Genomic DNA, 12,332 nt, shown 5'->3' on the forward strand with positions numbered 1-12,332 from the left:
CTGAGCACGAGACCTTCAGGAGTTCCTGATGGCAGAGTGGTTTCTGGTGGGTTTGGCTGGGGTGAATATCTCTATATATTCTGCCCCTGAACACAATAAAGGGGGCATTCTTGGGAAATTCAAGGATGACCCGTCTCTCTCTCTCTCTCTCTCTCTCTCTCTCTCTCTCTCTCTCTCTCTCTCTCTCTCTCTCTCTCTCTCTCTCTCTCTCTCTCTCTCTGTGTGTGTGTGTATATTTTAACCTCCTGCCCCTTGCCCGAAGCTCGGTAACTGGGTGCCAGCGCACAGAGCGCAGACACAAGTGCTGGGCTGAGCTCCAGGAGTCCAGTTGAAGAGAGGGAGGATGGGTTATGTGAGCAAGGAGGGTCAAGATCATGAAGGGGAAACCCCACAGAGACAGTGACATAAGCTCATGGAAGCTCACAGACTCTAGACTGACAACTAGGGAGCCTGCATGGGACTGACCCAAACGCTCTGTCCCTCTGAATGTGTGTGACATTTGTATAGATTGGTCTGTTTGTAGGGCCCCTAGTAATGGGACCAGGACCTGTCCCTGATGCATGAGCTGGCTTTTTGGAACCTGTTCCTTATGGTGGGAGGTAAAAAGGGTAAAAAGGAGGTAGGTTGGAGGGGAGGGAACGGGAGGAGAGGAGGAAAGGAAAACTGTGGTTGGTATGTAAACTAAAAAAAAAAATAATTAAAAAACAATAATAAAAAAAGATTGTACTTCCAGCTTGAACAACAGAAAGAGGAACCAACCAATAGGAGGAAGCGACTAGTAACTTGTAACTAGTAAGTGACTATGGCCAAATACCTGACAAGAAGCAACTTGAGGAAGGGTTCATTTGACTCACACTTTAGGAGGAGATGTGTATGGGAAGGCATGGCCGCAGGTGCATGAGGTCGCTGGTCACATTGCACCTGCCATCAGAAAGGCATTGGGCAGGAAGTGGGGCGAGGCTATAAAACCCCAAAGCCTTTCCTCAGAGACCCACTCTTTCCAGCAGGATTCCCTCCTCAAGATCTCACAATCGCCAAGCCAGCACCAGCTGCTGAGGACCAAGTGTTCAGACACCTGGGCCTACGGGGACCTTTCACGTGCAAACCGCAGTAGGAGAGCAATCCGTGGGAAGAGAAAGGACTTTGCTTTTGGTCCTGGTAAGCTTACATTTGCTATACTCGGAAACCACAGACCTGGAGGCAGTTGGAAGCCTGGGTTGGGTTGAGAAAGAAAGGAGCCCTTGGCGGTAAAGTGTGAAAGTGGTAAAAGAAGAAGCCGAGTCCCAGAGGAGGCGGGGCTGAACCATGCCCTTAAAAAAGCAGCCATTCCTTTCTCCCTTGGGCCCACAAGATAACTAAAGGCACCATGGAAGCCTAGAGCCCCTGCCTTCATCTCGTGTTTGTCTCCTTTTACTTTGCCTAAAGAGACAGAGATAAATCAATGTTTTTAATCGTTCCTCGAAGTCACCCGGGTTTCCCAGCACAGCAGAAGAACAAGGGGACAGGATGAGGATAACTGTCCACAAAGGCCGGGCTGCACCCTAGAGTGACTGCCTTGTGGTGACCTGTTTGATATCTTCAACCATAAGGAAGGGCCTCTCCAAAACACATCCCTAAAAGACAGACAGTGACCAACTGATACATAGTTCGGATGTCCTATTATACATACCCCTCGCCCTTCTGCCTCAGTTCTTCAAAGCTCATGCCAGTACCCCAAAGATGTCCTTGGGGACCCTAGGCCCCTTCATTTATCCCTCTTCCCAATGTGATCACATTGAATAAATCTGCGTTTCACCATTACTGTCCTCTTTAACTGAAAAATTGGAGCGTAGAACCACACCTATAAAACTGAACATACAGTCCCAGAGCATTTGCGCTCTGTGGTTTAGATGGGAGTGCATGGGTCACCAGAGAGAGGAATAAACAGAGACCCCAGGGCCTTTGAAACCAGAGAGGTTGATGACTTTGGAGGCTGACCTGCCAACGATCCAGTTTATAACACTTGGGCAAAAACCCTTTGGTCCCTTTCTAGGAGGGGTATAGAAGCAGGTAGAAAGCAAACCACGCTTCCCCATCTCCTCTTAGCCCACCTGTCTTCTGCCTATCCTATCACAGCACGAGGGGCTCAAACCCAAGGCTGGGTCCTTCTGGGAGTTGTCTCCTTGACAGCCACTGAAAATGAGGAAAGCACGGACCTGTGGGAGAGCGCATGTGCATAAAACCTAGACAGATTTCTACAAACAGCTTGGGAAAGGGATACTGTATAGAGCAGAAGTTTGTGGGGACTTCTGAAGCCAGGCACTGAGATAAAGTGTGGGGTTCTAGTTACTGCAGAAATGCCTGAGGAAGTGGGGCTCCAAAGAACGCTTGTGGGTTTAGAGCGCAGAAGAAACCAGGAAGGCTGGCAGTGTTTTTTTTCCCAATACATTGCATTAACATATATTAATTAGTAATTAATAACGAGTCTCACTGTGATGGGTTTCATATGTTCATGGGCTGTGATTTGATCACACTCACTTCCCTTTCTGCTCCCCCCTCTTTCTTCCCTCCTCCTGATGCTCTTCCTCCTCCCCAGATAATCCCCTCCACCACATCTTCCCAGTTTTATTTCAACCTGGATTCTACATGTGATATTTTTTGCTTAACCTGATAACATTGCAGTTTGTTGTGGTGGTGGTAGTGGTGGTTTGGTTTAGTTTGGTTTAGTTTTTGAGACAGGGTCTCATATAGGCTAGGCTGCTCTTAAACTCATGATCCTCCTGCCTCTACCTTCCAAGTACTAGTATTAGAGGCATGCGCTGTCACACCCAGTGTCTCAAACTGTTTGCCTCTGTAGAAAAGTCCTGAGTGGAGTTTAAGCACAAGCAAGATTGAAGAAAAGGAAAATGTATGAATTTCTGTATTTCTTGGGGGAGGAGGGGAGTATATTCCATGCCTTCTCACAGAAATTCTAAAAACATTCGCAAACTTTCTATTCATATTTGTTTGTATCTAAAAACAGCGAGTTATTAAAGAGATTATCCCTTTGCCTCTTCAATGCAAAGCACAGATTGAACACATCTGCCAGTTACTTAGAGCAGTGTGTGCTTCAAGCAAAGGCAAACATCTGTTCTTGCAGCTCCCAGCAGGGGTAAGGGGAAGAAAAGCTTGGAAGGAGTGAACCCTCCTTCTGAGGAGGAGCTATTTTTCAGTTAAGAAGAAAGTCAGTATGTGTGCTTATGAAACAAAACACTAATCAATAACACTAAGATCCAAAGCACTATACACGCACATGTGTTCATTCCCAAATGAGGGCGAGCGAGTGGCAGAAGGCGTTTGCAAGAAGTCGAAGTCTTTGTCCTGAAGGCAGCACAGAATTTGAGTGACAGGAAAGGCAGACAAAGCCAGCGAACAGGAAGAGCCCAGAGGTCAAGAGCAAGAACAAAAAGCTGACAAGGGCAGAAAGAAGGCTGAGTCTGCTCTTCAAGAGCCTCCATGGCTGGAATAAAGACTTCAAGTTTGATTTGATGACTGCATAGAAGTTAAAGCGTGATGCTGGGTTTGTTTATTTACCGTTGTGCATTTGATTCGCTCAGACCTGTATTTGTTAATTTGAACATTGCTTTGTTAGCTCAGCAAATATTCATTAGGTACCCAGGATCAGGCTGTCTATTAGAAATGGGGCAGTGGTTCCAAACAGGAACCTCTCCCTCTGTCTCTCTGTCCCTCTGTCTCACTCTGTCTCTGTGTGTCTGTGTGTGTCTATGTGTGTGCGTGTGTGAGAAAGCAGCAGCAGCAGCAGCAGCAGTAGAACGATCCACCCCCAATACATGTCTGAGGACATTTTTCTAAATTTTAACACTGGAGGCCTATACTTTTTATTATTTTATTATTATTTTATTTTATTTTATTTTATTTGTGGAGTAGCAAATTGGTTCAACTCATAAAAGTTCTTGCTGTCAAGCTTGATAACCTGTTCAAGCCCTGGGACTCACATCGCAGAATGAGAGAACTGACCCATGTGATGGTATCTCTAAAAGAAATCTTCTGTCCAACTGTTGAAAAGCCTTGGCATAGAGAGGAGAAATGTCTGAAATGAAGTCCTCGTCCTCTGTGGGACACCATGTGGAGCTGAGATTGCAAACCAACCCTGCCAGCCCATGTGGTTCCTCCACTGAAACAGGCTGTGGCTGCTGTGTAGGACAGAGAATGGCTTTGTTTAGGGTGAGACAGTTTTCTAGGGGTCACGTTGGGAGGAGTTCTTCAAAGAGGAGTCAACTTCGCTGGCAGGAAAGGTGGGTGGAAGGACCATGCTCGAAACCATGGCAGATCTGGGAGTCAGCAGACAGTTTGACACAGCTGGAGGGAAATATTGGCTACATGACAGGACGCAGAAGTGAAAATGGTGGGAGAGAGGGCTGAGAAGTCACTCTGGGACTCTACCCAGGAAGGTGGCACAGGCCCTGCCAACCCCTATTAGCAGTCTCACTCAGAAGAAAGCTCCTGTCTGGGGCCAGGGAACGTAACTCGGTGGACAGAGTCCAGGGTTCGATTGCCGGCGCTGTACCAACTGGCCACGGTGGCCCATGCATGTGATCCTCAACATCCAGGAGGTAAAAGCAGAAGGATCAGAAGGTCAAGGTTAGCCACACGGGGGGGCCAGTCTGGGCTGTGTGAAACCCTGTCTTTAAAAAGGTAGGGGGGGCTTGAATAAGCGTCTCCAAAGGTCCGTGTGTTGATGCTTCAATCTCCTGCAGTCAGAAAGGCTGGGACCTTTAAGAGATGAAACCTAGTTGGAAGATGTTAGGTCACTGGGGCATGCCCAAAATTTCTCTTTCCTGACCGCCCTGACAGCAGTTTGCTCTTCCACTTGTTTCTGCCATGATATTCGGCTTAACCAAAGGGTCAGCGCAACAGGGCCAGCAACCGGGGATTGAAAACTGAAACCATGAGCCCGAATAAGCTTTTCTTTTCAAGTTGATTCACCTCTGGCATTTGTTACAGCGATGGAAACTGACCAGCCGAGTCCAAAATAGTCGTGAAATGGGATCATGAAGTAGCTGGGTCCCATGGGATTCTATCCTCGGCACTCTTGTGCAGACATCTGACTTTTTATCCTAGACAGAGACTAAGTGTGTGTGTCCTCCAAGGGTTTAGGAAAGGCAATAGCAAAATGATCTGGAACTGAGCGTTTGCCCTAGAGATTGGGAGCTGTCAGGCAATCATCTGGCATTTAAAAGTTCATCTCCATATTCCTTCATATGAAGAAAATGGCAGGAAAAAAAATGCTGCATGGCGTATTAGTAACAATTTACCCATCTTGTCCCTAAATGGCTAGAGCACGCTGCCTTTCCCTGCTCTTTACATCAGCATTCCATTATTAAAGCTGTCTGTTTTCGGTGCTAAGTCCTCAGGGGATTCTCCCCCACAAATTTAACACGACTGAAGAAACTTGCCTGGGGGGTGGAACCTGGCTGCAAAAGATCTGAGATAGGATTCTCAATAAAGAGACCAAAATGAATCATAGCGTTCGAGTGGTTTCAAATGTGGTGTCGCAGTCCCCCTTCACCCCCCGTGTCGTGATTACACATCACGGGAATGGGACAGCTTTAGAGCACAATTACATGCAACAAATGTCCTTTGTGTTCCACACTGGAAGGGCTTGCGGCTGCAGGCCGGAAGAAAGTGCCTGGGAGAGAGTTGGGGGGGGAGAGCCGGCTTCTAAGAAGGCATTGTGGGTGCATGAGGAGAGGTCCAGAAGATATAAGGACTGGAGTTTGGATCCCAGCACTCATGTAACAAGTAAGGCATCCCTGGAAATGTCTGTCACCCCAACTCCCAGAGTCAGGGTGGAGAAAGGAGGAGGATTGCTGGGGCTTGCCAGCTTCCAGCCTAGCAGAGACAAAAGTCTCATGTTCAGGAAGGGCCTTTATGTCAAAAGAATAGACAGGCAGGGATGGAAGAGGACACCGGATGCCCGCCCTGGCCTCTGCTTTTTGCACACTTTCACATGCATGCTTACTTTCACGCAGACGTACACACATGTAATAAATATTGTTTTTAGAGGATGGTAGTGGTAGAGAAATAGCTGGACAGTTAAGAGTGTGTACGGCTTTTGTAGAGGGCCACCTGTAACTCCAGCTTTAAGCAATTTGGCACCCTCCTGATCTCGCCTGGAGCCTGTATTCATAGCGTGCGTGCGCGCACACGCACACGCACACACACTTTAAAATAAAACATTAAAAAATGGCATTGCAAGCTGAGCAAGGTAGTATGTGTCTATACCCAGCGCTCTAGGGGAAGAATAGAAAGTGATCTTCAAGTTCAATGGAAGTTTGGATTACTTAGTGCATTCTAAGGCAGCCAGAGACACACAGTAAGACCCTGTCTCCCAAAATAAAACCAACCAACCAAAGTAACTTACAGACAATGCTCAGCGGAGGTAAGCAGCAGAGAGGACAGCCCTATAGTTAGGAAATTTGTGTGTGTTTCTCTGTGTGTATGTCTATATGTGTCTCTGTGTGTGTATTTCTGTGTCTGTGTCTCTCTGTGTATTTCTGTGTCTCTGTGTAGCTTGCTATGTCTGTATCTCTCTCTCTCTCTCTCTCTCTCTCTCTCTCTCTCTCTCTCTCTCTCTCTCTCTCTCTCTCTCTCTCTCTGTGGTGTGAGAACACATGCATGTGTTTGGATACCTTAGCACAGATGATCTCGTGCAGTAGAGGCCCGAAGCCGATTTCAGCTGCTCTCCACTTTGTTCTTAAGGTAGAATCCACCCCTGAACCTGGAGCTTGCCAACTGGGCTATACTGGGTAGACATCGAGTCAGTGATCCCCCCCCCCCCAATCTCTGCCTCCCTATCGCTGAGATTACAGATGTGCACTAACACATCTGACATTTCTGTGGGACTATATTAAAGACCTTGTACTTGCATAGAAAGCTCTTTACCACCTGAGCCTTCTTTCCAAAACCCTCCAGCAATGCTTCAGGAACAGCATCAGGGAGCCCATTCAGCCTTCACAATGTACTACCAATCTCCCTCAGTCTTTAGTTAAGTTCTAGCCAAACAAAATAGCTTATGCAAATGATCTGATTATCCCAGGAAGAGAGGGCATTAAAGCAGCATTGCAGATCTTCCCAGCCAGCCTCTCCTCCGTTTGCCCTCTCTCTGCAAGGGAACTGGAGGCATACACCTACTCGGCTGCCTGTGGGGATGATGAGCCTCAGTGCCATCACAGCCCACTAGACCCTTGGCTCCTAATCTATTAGTTTTATGGCTGGAAACGCTGAGGGAACTGGAGAGATGACTTCATGGATAAATGGTTGTTGCTTTTGCAAGGACCAGGATTTGGTTCCCAAAATCCATATGGGGCAGTTTTTAACTGCCTGTAACTGCAGCTTCAAGGGATCAACTTCCTCTTCTCCATAAATATCCACATACATGCAGCACGTACATATGCACGCATGCATGCACACAAACACACACACACACAATAAATAAATGCAATTAAAAATTAAAAGAGATAAATTTCTACCTGTGAACCAGGGGATCCATGCATAGGGAACCCTAACTACTGCACTATATTCTAAAACAATTTTTTCTTCCTTCATATCACTTTTCTGTCTGGAAGTTCATTTTCCTACTGAGAAATAGCTGTGCTAGCCTAACCCTGCTGCTTCTGGTACTTAATTTCTGATTTCTCAGATGTAACAAAACATCTGAGATGAGGAAATTTATAAAGAACTGAAATTTATCTGGTTCCAACGTTTGGAGCCCAAAGTCCCAGCACGCAGTACTAGTATCAGCTTAATCTACTCAACACAACTGTGGTGAGGGATCTCACAGAAAGCCAGAGATACCCCTAGCTCATATCTCTCTTCTTAAAATGCCCCTTTTGTCGTCATGGGGGGGGACGCACCCTTATAACTTCATTTGCTGCCAGTGACCTTCCGAAGTCTGCGTCTCCAAACACCACTCCCAGATGAATCCAGGCAACACTCTCAACACAGGAAGTTCTCAGCAACATGTCCATCCCATAATAGTTATCTACAGAGGTCAAGTCTGAGGGCTCTGAAGTCACTCAACTGCAGTAATAAAAGGGAGGAGCTTGACTCTCTCCTCAGCCTCAGTTTACGGCCCTTGTGCTTGACCATCAGCTGTTCAAGCAAGAAGGAAAAATAAAATCCTGCTGGAGTGCAAGCCCCTAGGGCGTCAGAAGCATCTCTTTAGCTTGAGTAATTTGAGCAGAGAGACAAAGACACCTCTTTCCTAAAGAAAACCAAAGCCTCTTCTTGCCTTGGGGCCATGAGGTGTCAGCCCCAGGGCCAGCCCCTGCTGCAGGTGTCTCTCCATACCTGCAGGCCTCCCATTGCTAACTCTGCCATCTGTAAAAACATCTGCTCTGCTTCAGGCCCGTTAAGCCTTTTTGCCTTCTTGTTTGGTTCTTACAAGGAGTCTGAGTCTTAGTTTATTTCCTTCCTGATTAGATCTAGTAATTAGGTTGCTCATTAGCCTGGAGATCATCTGTTACCCTGAAAACAGAAGCAGGGACCATGGGGGGTGGTTTAAGGGGGACAAGCAAGGGAGGACAGGGACATGGAGAAAGGAGGGGGAGGAGGTATAATGACATATATGTATGACAATGTCATAATAAACCCATTACTCAACACGCTAACTTATAAAACAGAGCTAAAATCAACAGAAATTGAGAAAAGACCAGTATACCACATGCAATGAGCACTTACATGTTTAAGGGGAGGTGAGGGCAAGGGTGTGGCTCAGAGGGTAGTAGTCTGTGTGCTTAAGATGCAACCTTAGCATGCAACCTTAGCATGCACCTGTAATCCCAGCACTCAGGAAGTGGAGACTGGAGGGTCAGAAGTTCAAGGCAGTCCTCAGCTACACAGTGAATTAGAAACCATCCTGCGCTACGTGACACCCTTTCGCAAAACAAATAAACAGAAAACAGAATTAAGGTAGTACTTGCTAGATACATTTGCAGCCTGGGAAGATAACCCAAAATTCTCTATAAAGAAAACTCTGAAATAAAAAAGATTTAGTATGCACACCAGAGAGACCTCCTTTTTTTTTTCCTTCAAAGATAAAGGCAAAGTAACAAGAAATAGAAATGACTCTTTGACAGGGCATGGCATACACACCTGTCATCCCAGTACTCAACAGGAAGATTAGAGTTCAAGACTAGCTTCAGCTACATAGTGAGTTGAAGATCAGCCTGGGAATGCAGGAGACCCAATCTCAAAAAACTAAAAACAGCAACAAAAATTACTCTCTGAAGATAAAAAACAAAGACTTCCTTTTTAATTCCCATCAAGTCCCCAACAGCACAGTGGGGTAACTGCCTCTCACTCCCTGCACAAACCTGCAACTTCCCCTGTGTGTGACGCTCCCCTCTGCAGCCTGGCGGACAGTACCCTTCAATAGGACACTGTTTAGAGGTCACAAATGTTCAATAAGCTTCGGTTGGATGGCTCAATGGCTGATGCGTGGAGATCACTGGCCCAGACGCTCTTGCTCGGTGGCCCCTTCATCCCAGAGGAGCTGGCGAGGAGGTGCTTGGCATTGGCTCTCAGCCTTGCGGCCGACTGATGCCAGCCACCTGGGTAAGGCTGTGCTTATCTATTGGGCTTTGAATGGATGGGAATTTAACTGCCAATTATGCAGCTGTGGGGCTGTAAAGCCGGCAGATTCAGTAGAAGATGAGTCTCTTGCAGGAAAACTTTAGGTTAATGGGCAACCCTAATTGCTAAATCTAATTAAGAAGGAAATCGGTTAAATTAAGAATCGTTCATGGAAGAGAAGCAAACAAGGAACTGATGGGCAAAAAAAAAAAAAAGTTTCATTCTTCGTTTGTTTTAATCAGCTTCCACTGACGAGGAAGGCAAGCAAGCAGGACTTCAAGGAGAATGTTTTACTGGTCCCAAAGCTCTGGTCCCAAGATGTCAAAGGCCCAGAAGAAAGAAAACCGTGGTCTGGCCAACTGGCCTCTCTTTGGCTTGTACTCAGAGGAAGCTGACAGGTTGATTCGCCAAAGATCTTAAGGGTGATCTGAGAGCTTAGGGTTCTGATTTGAAGCTCTGCCAACCGGCTTCCAGTTTAGAGGGCTGGGCCTCCTAATTGCCAAGAAGCAAGCGACTCAATGGCACCATGCACATCTCCTCTTTAGCCAAACCAGTCATCTGCAGAGTTTTCTGTCGCTTGGTCTGAAAAGATGGGTTTCTCATCCACACCTGCAGTTTCTAATATGCCCACATCATCTGTGTCACCGTAAAGATCTCTGAGAGTTCCCCCCCCCCTTCCTTGAGAAACCCAACAATAAGAATCAATATAGACTTATGCGAATCAGTCACATTCCAACAGTGTGGAACACAGTGTATCAGGAACATAGATATATTTAGGGGTGCGTGCTGAAAGGAAGAGTGACCTTGGCATTGACTCTTGTCAGGACTCTGGGTGGCCAACGTACTATATGTGTGAATTAGGTCTTCACTTGGATTGTCTAATATTGGACTTCTTTGCCAGCAAGATGACTCAGTGGGTAAGAAACGCTTGCAGTTCATGTTAGTACCTGAGTCTGAGCCCCAGAAACTATACTATGGAGAGAATTGACTCCTGAAAGTTGTCCTCTGACCTCCACACAAGCACAATGACACCACACACACACACACACACACACACACACTAATAATAATAATGCTAGTAATAAAATAAGTATAAAACTATTCACAATTGTTTTGGGGAAGATTAAAGGAGATAGTGGCATCAAGCATATAGCACTGAACCTCTAATTTTATAACTACACTGTAAGTGCTGCATTAATTTATTAATAAATTGGCAGGCGCCCTCCAGACCTCTGCCTCAGACCTCCAGAAACAATGGGAGTTTTTCTTAGACCCTGAACAACTAGGTCTCAAGACTGACGTAAGAGACTGCTGCAACAGTTGTATTGGCTACGTACTGTACAACCCCTAAGGGGCACCACACAGAGTTCATGCCTCAAGGGTTTGTAATCGATTGCCTATCACAGCTCATTGCATATCACAGCAATATCCTAATAGATAGAAACACAGCCTTACAATGCAGGGACAGCTTTCCCTACTTTGCACAAAAGCAAAGTGCTGGCCCTGGGCACTCGAGACAAGCATTGGCGCCAGTTCCCTGAAAGAAAACAGCATGGCTCAGATACTACTGTTCAGCTGCCGGGAGGCTCATTCATGGGACTGGAGACACTGTGGTACTGTGCTCAAATGCAGCTTTTTCTGGACTGTACTTTCGTTTGTAAGTGTTAGTTGCTGGGCTAGCTGTCCTAATAATCAATATATTTTTTGAGGCAGGGTCTCTCTCCTGTATCCCAAAATAGCCTCAGACTTGCTATGTAGCGGAGGATGACTTCAAAGTTCTGATCCTCCTGACTCGACCTCCTGAATGATTGCATTACAGGCATGTACTATCAGGGGGCCGTTTATGTAGCGCTGAGGAATCGAACCAGGACCTTTGTGCATGCTAGGGAAACACTCTACCTACTGAACTACATGGCCAGGCCTAATAGCCAAGTTTTTACTTTATTATATCCATTATTGTGTTCAAAGTGTCTGTCAAGTCCACAGAAATCATGCATGCATGTTTTCTAAATAGTTCATCAGCAACATCTACTTGCTAAAGGCAGGTCCTGAAGGCTATCCTGTGTTAACTGGTACTGGTTGGAGTGAGATTTGCAGATCCTGCCTCCCTTTCTGCAATTCAAGCACACCCTGAACCCAGAGGACAGAAACACCCAGCCTTGTGAGCTGAAGGCCTAGACAGGGTGGAAAGAATCAAGGAACAATTTGAGTCCTTGGAAGTCAAGGCAATCTATGAAGTCAGCCAAAGTTTAAGGACCAAAGACAAAGCATTCAGCCTCTTGAATAAGGTGTCCTGAAAGCTGCGTGTCACTCTCTTCTTTAAAGTCCTATAGTGTGTTGTCTGTGCTTCCCTACAGGAAATTTTAAATTGTCTAGTTACCTTCCCCTTCCTTGTGAACTCATAAAGAGGCAAGAACCCAAGAACATTCCTCTACACACCTCTGCCATTTGGACCACATTAAATTCGTGCTAGCTGGTTATAGATGCGGTGACTGAGTCTCCCTGTGTAGCCCAGGCTAGCGGCAGACTAGTGATCTTTGTATAGCACACTCAATGTCCTTTCGCTTTCCTGGTACAGTTCTCTCCATTGCGATTGTAGTGGCATTGGCTACACAATTCCATGCACTTGACAAAGTTCACGGAACTGAGCACCACAGAGAGTTAATGTCATTGTATATAAAGTAAGAGAGAGGTAATAGCAGGGCTGATGTGTGGCT

The sequence above is a fragment of the Arvicola amphibius genome, chromosome 6 (assembly GCF_903992535.2).
Source record: "Arvicola amphibius chromosome 6, mArvAmp1.2, whole genome shotgun sequence".
NCBI lineage: Eukaryota > Metazoa > Chordata > Mammalia > Rodentia > Cricetidae > Arvicola > Arvicola amphibius.